The sequence below is a fragment of the Lygodium microphyllum genome, chromosome 15 (assembly GCF_053477565.2).
Source record: "Lygodium microphyllum isolate KBCC chromosome 15, Lygodium_microphyllum_v1.1.10, whole genome shotgun sequence".
In the NCBI taxonomy this organism is placed as follows: domain Eukaryota; kingdom Viridiplantae; phylum Streptophyta; class Polypodiopsida; order Schizaeales; family Lygodiaceae; genus Lygodium; species Lygodium microphyllum.
Window position 1 is genome coordinate 116514979 of NC_141149.1, and position 13762 is coordinate 116528740.

The 13762-nt window shown below is 44.6% G+C and overlaps 1 non-coding gene across 1 annotated transcript; it reads right to left on the reverse strand.

Annotated features, from left to right (window-relative positions):
- Positions 1-3015: 3015 nt before the first annotated feature.
- On the reverse strand, positions 3016-3083 carry LOC148024953 (small nucleolar RNA SNORD36). The gene has a single exon (XR_015693455.1). It is a non-coding gene; the product is annotated as a small nucleolar RNA SNORD36 (small nucleolar RNA).
- Between the last annotated feature and the right edge of the window lie 10679 nt (positions 3084-13762).

Below are 13762 nucleotides of genomic sequence, written 5' to 3' on the forward strand. Positions count from 1 at the left end.
GGAAAAACCCTACTCCAATGCTCGATTCGAAGCGCGCAAGCACTCAAGGCTTGAATCCGTTGGTCCCGGCAATGGAACCAAAAGTGGGAGCTTTCACTCAACTACCAAGACCCACGGGCTGCTTATTGTTTCAAGCGTTCCAAGCCAAGCACTAATGGCTACCTCTCACATAGCCGACGCGCCATCCATACCTGCGGGTGTAGTGAGCTTACCTCCATGCCGTTCGAGTTACCTCCTCTCCCGCACACTCCAGTAGCTCCACGATCCAAGTGCAAGCTTCAAGCAAGATCCATCCTCAAGCTCCACGCTCCAAGCTCCATTGCCACGAGCAAGAGAAGAGAAGAGAAGAGAAGAGAAGAAGAGAGGAGAAGATGGAGAGCTTCTCCTCCTCGGTCCCTCACCCTCAAACACTCACTCCCTCACACTCCCTCTCTCAAGCATAAGCTCAAGCAAGCAAAAAAAGAGAAGAAGAAGAAGAGGAGAGCTACTTTTGGCCACACACAAGAATGAGCTTCTCATTCACTTTTCAACTTTATATACAAAACCCTAAATCCCTTTTGGGCGGTCATCCCCTTTTTCTCTTTTTTACATGGCCACGGCCGTAGCCTAGGCCCTTTTTCCCATTGTCCTTCTATCTTCCTAGATTCCTTTCCATCGCCCGTCTACATTTACAAATTTCATGGGTGAGAGCCCGGCACTCTTTTACAAGATTTCAAGGTGCGCCTTTTTATTTTAAAATGTGCCTTTCCCCTTTTGCATTTGCCTTGGACTTTTAAGGTTGCCCTTGCACTTTTGGCCTTTTCTCTGGAGCCCCGAGAGGAACACCAAGGAAAAGGGAATTCTCTTGCAAGAAAATCTATCTTGTAACATCAACAAGCTTGTTTATCATGTTTCATATGATCACCATGAAGAAAAGAACACCAGGCACAACAAATCCTCATGCAGCATCATGTAAATCTCCCACGGATTTTAATAGAATCAACCATATTCTTCAACATCTTCACAAAATCCATCAATAGAACAAAGAAAGCAAAGAAGTACACCATCTTTGAATGGAAAAACATCACATAGTATTCATCTTCAATATCTTCATATAGTCTTCTCTCTCAATCTCTCATATACAATCACTCTGTTTGAGTAAAATTGGCTATCTCTGACTCTCTCTCTCTCTCTCCATCAATAATACATCATATCCTCACTACAATCTCTCAAAATTACACTCAATAATCACTCTTAGGTCGTGGATACCCCTCCCAAGAGGTATGTCTGATATGAAGAGTCACCAGAGCCACTACAGTGTCTCTTCACAGCTCACTACTGTCACTTCACTCTAGTCTTCTCTTGAGTCTTCAGCAGCTACTTCTTCCACTTCCTTCAGCTCTTTTGCACTTGTATTCACCTCTTTCCAAGGCTAGAAAACTTTCCCAAAGTCACACATACATTCCACAGAACACTTACAGAAGCATACAGAACAGTCTACAGAACAGTACCAGAACAGCTACAGTACAGAACAGAACAGAAACAGAACAGAAGCAGAAGCTCTACAGAAGACCTACAGAAGGTCATCAAAACCTCATAACTCACTCTCAAACCATTTCAAACTCTCACAAAACATTCAATAAGCTTTCACAATATCTCATTCTTCATCAATCAATACTTCATCCCTCCTTATAGAAGACAATCAGAACAAAACAGACCAAAACAGAGCAAAACAGAAGGTATACAGAATCTATCAGAACATCACAGAACCATCAACAAACATCATGAACTTCCAAAATACAATCAATATCATCCAAAACACTCTCAATCCACTTCCAAATCAATCAATCATCCCATAAAATCAACCAAAAACATGGAGCCCCGAGAGGAACACCAAGGAAAAGGGAATTCTCTTGCAAGAAAATCTATCTTGTAACATCAACAAGCTTGTTTATCATGTTTCATATGATCACCATGAAGAAAAGAACACCAGGCACAACAAATCCTCATGCAGCATCATGTAAATCTCCCACGGATTTTAATAGAATCAACCATATTCTTCAACATCTTCACAAAATCCATCAATAGAACAAAGAAAGCAAAGAAGTACACCATCTTTGAATGGAAAAACATCACATAGTATTTATCTTCAATATCTTCATAGTCTTCTCTCTCAATCTCTCATATACAATCACTCTGTTTGAGTAGAATTGGCTATCTCTGACTCTCTCTCTCTCTCACTCTCCATCAATAATACATCATATCCTCACTACACTCTCTCAAAATTACACTCAATAATCACTCTTAGGTCGTGGATACCCCTCCCAAGAGGTATGTCTGATATGAAGAGTCACCAGAGCCACTACAGTGTCTCTTCACAGCTCACTACTGTCACTTCACTCTAGTCTTCTCTTGAGTCTTCAGCAGCTACTTCTTCCACTTCCTTCAGCTCTTTTGCACTTGTATTCACCTCTTTCCAAGGCTAGAAAACTTTCCCAAAGTCACACATACATTCCACAGAACACTTACAGAAGCATATAGAACAGTACCAGAACATCTACAGTACAGAACAGAACAGAAACAGAATAGAAGCAGAAGCTCTACAGAAGACCTACAGAAGGTTACAAAAGGTCATCAAAACCTCATAACTCACTCTCAAACCATTTCAAACTCTCACAAAACATTCAATAAGCTTTCACAATATCTCATTCTTCATCAATCAATACTTCATCCCTCCTTACAGAAGACAATCAGAACAAAACAAACCAAAACAGAACAAAATAAAAGGTATCCAGAACCAATCAGAACCTATCAGATCATCACAAAACCATCAACAAACATCATGAACTTCCAAAACAGAATCAATATCATCCAAAACACTCTCAAACCACTTCCAAATCAATCAATCATCCCATAAAATCAACTATTCAGCTCTCAAAAACAACAAAAATCAGCCAAAAAACAAGTCATTTCAACACTCAACATATCCCCACACTTAATAAGGAAGCGTCCTCACGACCCAGGAAAAAGGGAATACAAGTTCAGGGAAAAGCTCAATTTTGATCTTCAATATCTTTTCAAAAAGAATCCATCCACCACGACCCCATCTTATAACCTGTTTCTGATATAAAAATACAAAGAAAGGAAAACTCTTTATACATTAACACCTCTTATCAAACTAAAAATCACCACAAATTTGTAAAGGATATAAGAGTTTACTTCTTCTTCATCAGCATCAGCTTCAATTCTCCATCCACGACCCCATCTCTACAAATCTCCAAAACATAGCTCGTACACAAAATCCAATATGAAACCACCACGTTCGTTTGACATAAATGAACTCACAACACAAACACTAATACACAACACAACCATCTGAATGACTCCTTCAAAAAGAAAGTTTTTTTATGAAAAGCTTCCACCATACATTGGAAAGGTATCAATGAAGATGATCCCGCTTAAAAGATTGATGTTGTCCGAATCGATCCATAGATAAGGATTCATCTACAAAGTTTTTAGGAGGATTTTGGAAAAATTAGAGACAGCACATCCTTTCCAACAGGACCAAGTATCTGCTAGGCAAACAGAGGGCATGAAAATACAGTATCTCCAGCTGCCGGGAATCAATGCTAACATTGACATTCATGCACAACTTTGGAATAGGCTTGGAATCATTATGAGAGTGCCTATGCATATACGCCAGGTACCAAGCAAAGTGAGCAGTTAATCTCACTGAAGGATCTGCAGACTGTGAATATTGCTGGGCAAAATGAACATAGTTTTGATAAGCTTGACTAGAAGCTGTCCATTCTCCTGGAATTACTGGCCAATTAATCTGCGGTCCTGTAAGGCAATCATCGGAACTCCATCCCCTTCTTCTGGAAATCTGAGTATCAAAACCGTCACAGTCACTAACCAACTGAGGTGGTTGAGACATGGAAGTGTTAGGAGAGGGTAATGGAATAAGAGAAAGTGGATGTAGGGAAGGATAGGAAAAATCATAAAAGGAAGAAAAGGTTAAAGAAGGAGTGGCAGAAATTTGTAAGGAATCACTAAGGAACGGTGTTAACTGATAAATAGGAAATGTGGAGGGAACATTTATGAGGGGTGAAGGACAAGGTGGAGAAGGGGAAAATACCCTATCCTCAATAAAGGAACAATAAGTGAAAATAGAAATTTGAGGGAAATTTGAAGGTTGGAAAAGAAGGGGTAAAATTATTGTGGAATTAGATTGACAAAGGGAAAAATATATAGCATAGCGGTGAGCCAATTGTTGGTAATAGAGGAGGGTAGGAACAGAAGGTCCCAAGAGAGATCGTCTATGATAGGCATCAAAGAAGGTAGCATCAAATGGATTATGTTTGGAAAGATATGTTAAGAGATCCATCCTCAGTTGGTTAGTACTCTGGGCAAAGGTAGGAGCTGTGTTTTGTCTTTGATTGAGGACCACCGAATCAATCATGGGATGCCACGAATTATCATGACAATCAGCCACTTTGGAGGAATAACTCTGGAACATATCAGCTATGCGCAACTCCAAATGATTGACATATAAAACAGCCTGTAAGACCACATCCCCCATATACCATGCCATATCTACCTCATCTGGGATTAACAAATCTCCTCGGAGATACATGTATGACATCAACATGGTATCTGGCGTGACAGAATCTTCAAAGACCATTCTGACTACCTCTGTCAACAACTCAGCAGACCAAGCCCCACTCCAGCCATCCTCTAGAAAAGGTAAATCCATTGTGGAAAGCTTCATATAGAAAACCATCTTCTGTAAGTGGTAGTGGACAAAGAAAGAATGGTCAGGTAAGACATATTCCTGAAACTGCTCAAAGGTAGACCATAACAAGTCCATTCTGGACTGCAATCTTTCCACTTTATCTTGGAATAGAGGGCACAAAGTAGCCTGTCTCTGTAGGGCAGCCAAGTCCTGCTGGGAAAGAGAAGGAATTAATGAAACAGGAGGGCTTGGAGGAACAGAGCGGGACTTTGCAAGCTGATCTTGCACCTGCTGGATTTGGGAGGCTTGGTTGGCCACTGTGTCATTAGCCATCTGTAAAGCTGAAAGCTTGTCATCTAAGAGAACTTGGAATTCTTTCGCTTCGCTGGACATCCTCTCCTTCTCTGCTGAAAGGCTAGTAACCTGTGACTGAGCCTCGAATAACTGGGTCTTCAATGAAGAAATCTCATCGCTTTGGATGGCAACCAGTTGGGTTTGCTGTTCCATTTGCTTAAATAGATCTGCTAGGGTATCCTTAGCAGAAGCTAACTCAGATGTTGCCTTATGCAACTCGTCTTTGGACTGCATGAGCTCCTCATAGAAAGATGCGTACAGCTGTTGAACACAGGCTGTCACTGACAACTCAATGGAACTTTGAATATCCTTGCAGAGGAAAGGAATGGCATCTCCTGAGACGAGACTGTTCAGGGAAGGAACTGAGATCTCCAAGGATCCTTCTCGATGTGCTCAGAACAGGTTATTACAAGTGAGATACCCAGGGAGTTCACTGCCAGAAGTAGCAGGGATAGGCACTGAGGGAAGTACAGCAGGAGCTTTATCCGCTACCCGCTTCAAGCGTTTGCATTGTATGACCAGGGGAGGCGGAGAATCATCATCCTCAATGTCAATAGGTGCTGACTCTTCTGAAGGTGGAGGAGGAGGTACGGGATCTGATGGAGGAGGTGGAGGCACAGTCTTCTGTAAACCTGAATAGGTCAAGAAGGCAGACAAATATGATCCATAGGTAACATTGGTAACATTACCCCTCGTGACTTTAACAAAATGCTGATCCATTTTAGTAAGGAGGTAAGTGCTCCAATCAATAGCAACTCCTTTCAGCACCATCCTGGAGGCTGTGAAAAGCTCTTTGGACAAATAGTGGGATGGCGTTTTGGCAGGCATGAACCTGTCCTGAAGGAACTGACACATCGTCTTCCATACGGGATCAGTAATCATAGAAAACGAAACTCCCGAAGAGTTTATCACTTTCTTAACATCAAGGACTTCCCTTGTCTGCTTCTGCAACAGCTTCAGAATCTCTTTATTAGAGAAGAGCTGACGAGTGGTCACAAAAGGTTCTCCTTTGAAGGGTAAAGATAGAGCCTTCCCTAAGCCGCGAGATGTCAAAGTCATAGACATTCCTTGGACTATGCCTGTCTTCTTGCTGTAAGAGGCCAGGAACTCATCACATAAGGACGGATCCTCTGGAAGCAATGGAAAAGGAGTGGCCACAAAAGCAGCAAGTCCTGCCTTCGTGAGGGGCTCAAAAGTAAGTAGGGACGAGTAATCCCTACTAACTAGTGGGACGTACTGGATAGGGGGAGGAGCATGAGAAGGCGCCATTCAGATGGTTACACACACACCACAAACACAGACAATCAAGGAGAATGCCTGCAAAGCAACAGACAAAAACCAAGCATAAGAGAATTACCAATCAAACGTGACACGACCTACTAACCCCAAGCAAACCACATCCTAGAAAAAATTTGACATGACCTTGAGACAAATGCGACCGAAAGCTTCATGCGATGCATCAGACAATCATGCAACAAAAGAAAAAAAAAACTGCATACCGTACCCGTAACCGTAACTAAGACAGGAAACCAAAACAAGACCACATCCGACACATATCAAAACTATATCTGTGATAAACCAAGACTGGACCATGGAAAATAACACTAATGACGGCGCATACCCATCCCACGAAACGCTTCATTAAAAAGGGGAATTAAGTGCAGTGAGGGGGGAATTAATGTAATGAAGGGTGGATTTTAATCAATTATTAAAAATGGGTGAATTTTTATTAGGTGATAAACCTTAATAAGAAAACGACGATTCCTTATTATAAATTAAATTACCAATTATTAGGTTAAAACGGTGCAGTTATTCGATTCCCGGACTTCGATTCCCGACTGGGTCTCTAAATGCAATTCATTGATTACAAATTAAGGTGATGTGGAGCGCTTTTTTGCCAGCGCGTGCTCATGTGACGGCTGGTTCATTTTAATTAAGAATTAAAGTGCCTCTGTAGCGCACGTAGCGCGTGCGAAGTGAACGGCTGGTTGATTTTAATTAAAAAAGATGTGTGTTTTAGCGCGAATGCGCGTGGAAACTATGGGTGAATTAAAGGGTTCATTTTAACAATTAATTTGTGATTAAGGGGGAAATGAAAAATAAATAAAGCACATAAAATAAATACCTGGAAGGGGTGTGTATGTAATGCAGGAATGCGCACGGAAGAGTTCCAGTAAAGGAAAAGTAAATAGCACTGATGAAACAACAATGACAACACCTTAGCAGATGTGTTGATTTGGTTTGTGTTGGTTTTTTATTTTTATTTATTTTTTTATTTTTAGTTGTGATTATTTATGGTTGAATAAATGGAAAATGAGCAAGGGAGGTGAGGGGAATTTTTTAGAATTTTTTAGAAATTTTTAGAATTTTTTACAAATTTTTAAATGAATTTTCTACATTTATTGGCAATTTAGGGGTAAATTTAGGAAATGTGGAATTTTCAGAAATTATAGGGTAGGCAATTGCCAGCAGACAAATTCCCAAAAATTGGCAAAAGGCAAAAGGAATTTTTAAAAAAATTTCTGAAATTTTTTAATGGAAAAATTAATGTAGTGATTAATTAAGTCACCTAAATCACATTAATCAGATAAGTCAGTTAGGCATAAGTCAGTTAAGTCTGGTTAGTGGGGTAAGTCATGTTAGTCTACCTAAGTCAAGTCAGGTTAATCTAGGTTGCTTAGGTTAGTCAACTAGACTAGGTTAGTCAACTAAGTTAGGTTAATTAGGTAGGGGTTAGTTAAGTAAGTTGACTATGGTTAGGTTAGTCTAGGTTAACTATAGTTAGGTTAGTCAACTAACTAGGGGAGGATTAGTAAACTAACTAGGGTTAGTGGATGGAACTAACTAGGGTTAGTGGGTGAGTGGGAACTAACCTAAGGTTAGTTGGTTAGGGGGTGGGTTAGGTTAGGGTTAGTAAACTAACCTAACTAAGGTCAGTGACAATTAACTGTGGTGAGTTGAGGGTAGGTTAGGTTAGAGTGACTAGGGGGTTAGGTTAATCTAGGGGGTTAATGGAACCTAACTAGGGTTAGTGTAAGTAAATTAGAGTTAGATTAACTTCATTAGGGTTAGTGTAAGTAAATTAGAGTTAGTTGAACTAACCTAGGGTTAGAGAGGGGTTAGAGAGGAGGAGGTGGTGGCCCTGCTGGCGGCGGCGACTTCCGACGGCGGCGGCAGATCCGGCGGCTCGACGTTGCGACTGGCGGCTGGAGGCATGACGGCCTGCGTGGCACGGCGGGTCCGCGGGCGCGGCAACCTGCGGCGGGGGGGGAAGAAGAACGGCGGGGGAGGGGAAAGAACGGCGGGGGAGGTCGGCGGCTGGCGGACTGGGGGAGAGAAGGACAGACGGCGGGGGGAGGGAGGCAGAAGGGCGGGGGGTAGGAGGCGAGGGAGGAGGAGGCTGCGGGGGGGTGTTGGGGGGGGGGGGGGTAGGAGGCGAAGGAGGAGGAGGCTGCGCTGGGGGGGGGGGGGGGGGTAGGGAAGAAGAAGGCGAGGAGGCTGCGCTGGGGGGGTGCTGGGGGGGGGTAGGAGGCGAAGGAGGAGGAGGCTGGGGGGGGGTGCTGGGGGGGGAGGGGGGTAGGAGGCGAAGGAGGAGGAGGCTGCGCTGGGGGGGGGTAGGGAAGAAGAAGGCGAGGAGGCGGCGGGGGGGTGCTCGGGGGGGGGGTAGGAGGCGAAGGAGGAGGAGGCTGCGGGGGGGTGCTGGGGGGGGTAGGAAAGAGATGGCGGGGAGCAGGAGTGGCGGCGGGGGGAGCAGCATGCAGGAGGAGAGAGAGAAAGAAAGGGAGAGAGAAAGAAAGGGAGAAGGGCGGTTGGGGGGAAGGGGTGGGGGGCCCATGGGGGGGGCCATGGGTGGGCAGGTGGGGGGAAGGGGTGGGGGGCAAGGGCGCATACCCCCGTCCCGCGCGTGTGCGCGGGGCGGGGTAAAAAAATTTGCCGTGACGGGATTGAAATGGCGCAGGGAAGACGGTATGGGTTACGCGGACACGACCGGGGCGCGTGGAGACTCGTAAAATCGAAAACGCGCGTTCATGCGCAAAACGGGCGCGAGAAAAAACGTAAAAAGAAAGAAAAATTAATAACTCCCAATCCGGACATCAAAACGAAATAGCGTAAAAACGAAAAGTGGGCAGGACGACAGGGGAAAAACAAGGAAAATACGGGACGGGGGTTCCGGGATTGGTAAAGGGCGGGCACGTGCAAAAAACACAAAAAACGAACCAAAAACGCAATTTAAAAATTAATATCGAAAGATCCGTGCATCGGAATGAAGTGCAGAAAAAAGGAAAACTATGCAGAAAGATGTGCCCGACAATCCTATCACATCAAAACATAATTTCGACTGAGATAAGATGCGTTCACATGGGAAAAACCCAAAAAAACCCGAAAATGGGATCGAAAATTAATAGCGGACAACCCATTCACCGGAATGACATGCAGTAAGAAGGAAAAATGTCCGCAGGAAGGGGTGGCACAGGGTTATCACGTTAAACCGCAGTTCCGGCGGAAATAGGAGGGTTTCACATGTGAAAAACTCCAAAAATACTCCCGAAAACTCATTTAAAATTTAATAAGTAAAAATCGAGAAGTCGAAAAAGGGTGGAGGAAAAAGGAAAAAGGTGGGGGAAGGCACAGGCGACACGACTGTCAAATCAAATTGGAATGCCGATGCAAACAGGGCAGGTTCACATGGAAAAATGTCAAAAATACACACGAAAAAGTCTTAAAAAACCGGAAAATTAATAACGAACAAACCATGTATCGAAATGATGCGGAATAAAAAGGAAAAATGTCAGGGGAAAAGTGCTGGTCAGGGCTATGACATCAGATCACGGTTCCGAAGCAAGAAAAGCACGTTCACATGGAAAACTGTCTAAATTGCGTAAAATGCTTCAAAAATTAATAACTCAAAAACCGTGCACCGGAACAGGGTTAGGTAAAAAGGAAAAATGGACTGTTCAATAGGAGGAACAGGGCTATAAGGTTGGATTTGTATTTTGGTGAACGTAGGGTGTATTCACATGGAAAAATCTCAAAATCAAGGAATGAAGGAAAACTGCAGGGAAACAACCCCAAGGGTGGGCGGAACATAACCGGGTGGTTGGGAAGGGACCCCATTAGGGTAAAAGCAAGTCATGGTATACATGCATGAACAAGATAAGGCATATGCAGAGGGTATGCAACATAGACGCGCAGGGACGCGTCCCCACACTTAAGACTTTAACGGATAGGGTTAACTAAGCAACAGGGACCTAGGACCACGCCACAGACCATCCACTAACTTCGCCACACTTAAAACATGACCATCACTAAGAAACAGAAGTTGTAGGGTTAGAAAAACTTGGGCCGTTTCGTCAAGAATCAAGGTTGAGTATCAATGGCACGTCCAGTGTGGTTGTCGGCGCTGGAGGGACCAAGGCATCGTCTCGACACACGTTCGTCATGGCAGGGACCACACGGCAGCACCCAGGGAGGTAGCTGATAGAAGGAATCGCAGGAAATTCGTCGATAATGATGAGGGATACTACACTCAACTCACAATCACTCAATTGAAATGAAAGAACAGTCACTCGCCCCATGACTAATATCACTTGAGGAAGAATGATTAAACCCATATCGCATACCCAGTTTAGAAATCGACAAGGGGGAATGGTGCAGAAGGAGTATGCTAGGGTGCACGGTTGATGGTGCATTAGTGCGTCTAACCCGTCTGGCATAAGTGCAAGGAGGAAGGCAAGGGAGCCTTACAGTGAAGTGCACAGAACAGGGTGATGTGTCTTGTGAGGACGGCAAAGACCCATCCCGTGGGTGCACAGGGAAAGTGGAACATACCTGACTCCAAGTGTCGTAACGTCCCTCAATCTCACCTCTCGGTAATTGATTGAAGAAACTCCAGTCACACTCAGCCCACCCGCTGTTTCACGCTCTGTGGATAGATACAAGAGGGCAGCCTTTTCCTGAAACCCATTGATGTAATCCTCACAGTCGCTTGTGCAAAGGGTGTATGCCTTGTGCGCAGTTGATGGTGCAACAGTGCATCCCGCCCTGTGCCGGCATACAGTGCAAGAAGAAAGGCAAGGGAGCCTTATGGTGCAGTGCACAGAAACAAATTGTGCTTTGTGCTTTGAGAGGCCCATCCCGTGCGTGCAACACTTCATTCACACTTCTCACCTCTCATTCAATTTAAAAGGAAAAGACTGGTCTCTCACCCCACCCTCTGTCTCACTCGCTGGTGATAGATATAAGAGGGCAGCCCATACTCACTTCCCCATCCGGTTAGGATGAAAGCTCAAATCACTCGATTGTTTGTCGATGAAGATCGCGTCATCAGTTGTTGAAGAGGCGTACCCAGGGAGGTAGCCATCAAATCGAACGTTGTATTGGACAGGAACATAGCGTCTGCTAGAGGACAGGTAGTCGCTTTGCAGAGAGACCCAGGACATAGCGTACCAAGGGAGGTAGCGTCGGAATTGGATCCTAGGGATATCAATTAATGAATCCACTTTCTGGACTGTTGGGTGTTACCACCTTTTCCACAGCCAGCTTCTCGCCCAAGGGTGTTTATCACCTTTTCTTGGAATGAGGCCTGCTATGACAGGGAATTGCTTCCTTTTCTCTCATAACAGATTTGTTTGTTTGTTTTTTTTTTCTTTCTTCGTTGGTTTTTTTTTCTTTTTCTTATTTTCCCCTATTCCCGAGGGTGTTTCCACATTTTCTCGAAGAAGAGGTCGGCATGACAGGGACCTAAGTCCTTTTCTCCCATGACCGATATGTTTTGTTTTTTTTTTTTCTTTTTTTTTTCTGCAAAATGAGCAAGGGAATGGTAGAAAGACTATTTGTCAAAACCCACCTCGCCACTGTCGCTGGTGGAAAATAGAGGATAAGAGATCAAGGCTGGAAGGGGGTTTTGAGGGGACAGAGGGTTGCGCCCTCTTCATCAGGAGTGATTGAAGAACGGCTATCAGAACTAACATCATAAGAAGTACAATGCCGCGCCAACGAGGGAAAGGATCAAGTGTCCGTAATTGTCAAGATCCCCAAGGAGGGAAGTACTTCTTCAGGCGATATCCATTGATCAGAAAAGGATCATCAGAGGCATCAACGGTCTGTACTTGGACAGAACCATTAGGGTTGACGGCAAGTACCTTATAGGGGCCCATCCACTGCTGTTGAAGCTTGCCAGGAAACTTGCCAAAGCGTGAATCATAGGCTAGGACCAAATCACCTTCTTTGAACTCTTTGTGCTTGATGAAACTGTCATGGTAAGCCTTACGTCGGGCTTGCGTGGCTTCCATGCACTATAGAGCCATTCGACGAATTTCGTCCAAACAGTCCAAATGCAGGAGACGGCGTTGCAGTGAATCATCGTCCCCCAAACGCTCTTTGATAGCCACTCTCAAAGAGGGTAGTTCCAGTTCAATAGGAAAAACAGCTTCTGTACCATACACCAACTGGAAAGGTGTCTGTCCCGTTGCTGCTTTATGGGAGGTTCTGTACGCCCAGAGGGCCTCTGTAAGTCGATCGTCCCAATCACGACGATGTGCGGAAATTGTTCTTGTCAGAATCGAGCAGAGGATGCGATTGGTGACTTCGACTTGGCCGTTGGCTCTGGGGTAATAAGGAGTGGACTTGCGATGGCGGATCTTATACAACTCTGTCAACTCTTCCATGACTTTGTTGAGGAAATGAGTGCCTCTATCACTTACCAGCTCTAAGGGACTACCAAAACGGGTGATGATATTCTCGTACATGAACAGGGCCACGCTGTTACCATCGTCCCACTTTAGGGCTTTAGCTTCACACCACTTTGTGACATAATCCGTACATACGAGGATGTATTTGTTCTGTTTCCTTCTGGTGGGAGGGTCGATCGGACCTACGAAGTCGATGCCCCACTTCTCAAACGGCTTCAACGGAAGGATAGGTTGCAATGGCATGGCACTTGTCTTCGTGGGTTTCCCCATTCTTTGACAAGCATCACATCTTTTACAGTAATCATAGGCATCTTTGTGAATTGTAGGCCACCAATAACCTGCTAGCAGAGCCTTCCTGGCCGTAGCTTCTCCTGCAAAGTGACCTCCGCATGGCTCGTCGTGGCAAGCCTTCAGAACAATCCCAATCTCATCCCCTACAACACATCTTCTGAGCACTTCATCTTTGCCTTTCTTGTACAATGCACCGCCTAGCAGGGTGTAGGGGGCTGATTCTAGCATGAGCTTCTTTCTTTCCCGACTAGAGATACCAGGAGGGTACTGTTGTGTTGCCAGCAGATTGGCAATGTCCGCATACCAGGGAGTGACAGTTTCTACCAAGAATAAGGAAGCATCAGGGAGGTCTGGATCATCCTGCTCCTCGTCTGCAGTTTGTGGGATACGCGACAGATGATCAGCCAGAACATGGGAACGACCGGGCTTAGTAATCACTTCAAAGTCGAACTCTTGGAATAGAAGGAGCCATCTCATCATTCGTCCTTTCACATCTGCTTTGTTCATCAAGAAGGACAGGGCCTCATGATCCACATAAAATTTAAAGTGGGTGGATAGGAGGTAATGGTGAAACTTTTCCAAGGCAAACACCATTGCCAAGCACTCCAGCTCAGTCACTGTATAGTTCCGTTCCCTATCAGTGACTTTTCGGCTTGCATAATAGATCAGTTGATCCAACTTCGAGGAGCTCTTTTGGCAGAGGACAGCACCT